At 39.0% G+C, this 3,131-nt stretch overlaps 1 long non-coding RNA gene across 2 annotated transcripts; it reads left to right on the forward strand.

Annotated features, from left to right (window-relative positions):
* The first annotated feature begins 486 nt into the window (after positions 1 to 486).
* On the forward strand, positions 487 to 2,573 carry LOC124001215. Of its 2 annotated transcripts, XR_006832751.1 has the most exons (4): positions 487 to 907; positions 1,826 to 1,905; positions 2,100 to 2,132; positions 2,359 to 2,573. It is a non-coding gene; the product is annotated as an uncharacterized LOC124001215 (long non-coding RNA). The 2 variants fall into 2 exon arrangements; XR_006832752.1 differs by lacking the exon at positions 1,826 to 1,905.
* The last annotated feature ends 558 nt before the right edge of the window (positions 2,574 to 3,131 follow it).

A 3,131-nucleotide genomic window follows, 5' to 3' on the forward strand; every position in this document is an offset into this window, starting at 1 on the left:
TAATTCTGTAATGTTTAAGTATTACAGATTCCGCAATAGAAATGTAAAAGTGATTTCCGATTGAGCCGACATGCAGCGTTTACCGTGAACGCAGTCTCCGCTAAAGCGGAAACATTGCCTTAAAATTTCAATCAGGCTGTACAGCTGAACTTCTATGATGCGGATTGAATAGAGCCATAAGTGCTTTTCCACATGGAATTTGCGCGGTTCTTTATCCATGCATGGGCACCAAGCAGACTAAGACTAAATAGGTTTGATATTGACCCAAAGCAACGTGATCTTGGTATTTCTCCGCCTCAATGCTGCTGCAGCACTTAGTGCAAATATAGCCATCAATTAACGTAACCACTGATTGTCTGGTAGTGGTCTCTAAGAAAACAATGATTTATGGGTGGGTTTAAAACAAATAAAAATGTCAGATGCCATTTATATAGATGGATGACCTATTGTGTCACCCAATACTTTTTGTTGAAGAAAATGTGCAAATTAAAAGCTAGGGTCGACCTCTGCCGGATATCAGCTTAATGAGGAAGGATGAAAACGTGAGGGCGTTCAATACCAACTGGTATCAAAAGTATAGTTGGTTAACCAAGCCGCCTGTATTGCTGGCCTTGCCTGCTTTTTGGAAAGTCTGCAACCTTGGTCGAAAGGTGGGTACAGTGACCTGAAGAACATCGATCATTCAGCTAAACTGCAAAACACATGTAGGGAGTATATAAATGCCCACATCAGATTCAAGTTTCTGGGAAAAAGCTGCATCGATCATGACGAAGGTCTGCGTTTTCAAACCGCTACCAAGCTGCTTATCAACACCACGGCGTTTTGGGGCATGCAATCATTTGCTTTTAGAGGACATGACGAGAGGAAAAGCACTGCCAACAAGGGCAACTACAAGGAGCTTGCAGAGGTAGTTGTGCTTTACTTGCTGAACATATGGAACTTACGACTGTCTTTTCTGGGATGTTGAAAACAATTCCGAATGTTTTGATAGCTTCCATTGCATCATCCAATAAAAGTTGGATTAAAGAGCGAGGTTGACGCAGCGCATTTTTTTTTGTGTGCGCTCAAATAGACTTTCCACCTTCCTCCGGTATTTATTTAGCAAAGATAATAACACACAATCACTCCGGACAGACGCAAGCAAAAACTCATGACATAAAATGTTGCAGCAGCCTAGCTTACACCTAAACATTAGAAATCTGACATGCTGTATGGGATGAAAACAATACTTTTTTTCAGGCTATTAATAAGAGTAGCTGCATACAGCCTATGCGCCCCGTCTATCTGGTCAGGATAAACTAATTGGTAACATTATGTATTTATAGTCCATTTGTGTGTCAGGAGAAAATGTGAATGTGATTCAATTTAGTTTATATTCACAATTGGGCTGGCTAGGCTGCCTATACGTCCAGTATGATTAACTGGAATGAATCAATCAACATAATAGTGATGACATTTTTACAAGGCCTACAGTTGCATAGGCCTGCATGATGCAAACATGCATAAAGCAAGCTTAGTTAGCCCTGTGAGTACTAATGCCTATCAGTTGTTGTTTGTGTCTGGTAAGAGGAAATCCCCCTCCTAATATAGTCTAAATATAATGTATATGAACAAATGTAAGGTAGCTGCAGTTTGACAGGGTTTTCATTCCACCCCCAGGGCCAGGAGTTTTTTTCAGGAGTTTTTTAAAACCATGTGACCTGATTAGGAAACACTGGTCCCATCATAGCCAGTATAAAACCTTTTTATAACTGATTAATCACTGTCATACCTTATAGGATCCAGTGTTTTCCTAGTTAGGTTAACATATAAGGAATAACTGCAGGGCCCATGGTGTAAAAATTGTCCCACCGCTCTGGGACCTATGGTGCCACCAGTCTGCTTGCAGTTGTCAGTTATCGTCAGGTATGTGAATGATCAGAGCTTTATTCAGGAATGTTTCTTGGGCTACTTTGATGTGTCAAGTGGGTGAGATGCGTAGTCTGTGTTTGACTTTATGAAATTTGAGATGTCTTGAGTTTAAGTTCATAGAGAAACTTGTTGTCCAAACCTACGATGGCGCAGCTGTAATGGAATGTATCTGTTATTTGTATTTGCAGCTAACTCTCCTCCTGTTCCCTGATTTTTAAGAGGTGATGACTACTCCACTCCACTACCATTGTCAACTTTCTCCTTACATTAACTGAAGCCACGTCTCATGTGCCCTTATCAATTTTCTCTCATTACTGTATGTAGAGTCAATCACATACACAGTCACATTATTACACATCAGTGATTTGACTCCTTGCTTGGACTAACTCATTCTTAGCTCTTTTATCTAACTGTGTAGTGTCTTGTTATTGTTTTTTGTCTTCTCAGTCAAATCCTGTCCGGCACTTGTCAAGCCTCTGAACACCTCAGCTCATGCCCCATACCCTCATTCAATCACCACTGTGATCCCTTTCCACCACTGTGTACATTACCCTCTCATTCCCATTCCCCATAATATTGTACTATGAATGTCTTTATTAAATGCTTTAGGTTAAAAATCATTTGTCTTTGATGATTTTTGAAACACAATTTCTCATCCCAGTGCATTCCGAGCCTATGCCGTGGGTCTCCCATCCTCCTCAATTATTCAAGTCACCAGTCTCCAATGGTCTTCACTATTATTCTACAATGTAGAAAATAGTAAAAATAAAGAAAATTCCTTGAATGAGTAGGTGTGTCCAAACTTTTTGACTATTTACACATTTTTCCATATGTGATTCTGTTATTCAATGCGTTTCAATGGGCTAAAAGTAGTAATCCAGGATTCAACAAAAAATAGACAATGCATATATAGGCCAAGGGTTTCAAGCTTTGGTTGATTTCAAATGGAATCTACAAATTCATAAAAAATACAAAAAATGGATTCACGTCTCCAACCAAAAAATGTAAAGAATACAACTAAATCAAATCAAACTGTATTTAAAGTGCATTTAAAGTTTGATTTGATTTAGTCCTACTAATTAAGTTAGAATTTTGGTTGAAATGGAGGTGTGAATCCAACGAATGAGTTATTAATTTGTGGAAAAGCTGGAATTAAAGCCAGACCCAGTGGTACAGATAAAACTATCTAAGGATCCATCTCCTTAAAATGTGTGTATGTG

This window comes from Oncorhynchus gorbuscha, linkage group LG17, assembly GCF_021184085.1.
Source record: "Oncorhynchus gorbuscha isolate QuinsamMale2020 ecotype Even-year linkage group LG17, OgorEven_v1.0, whole genome shotgun sequence".
Lineage (NCBI taxonomy): Eukaryota > Metazoa > Chordata > Actinopteri > Salmoniformes > Salmonidae > Oncorhynchus > Oncorhynchus gorbuscha.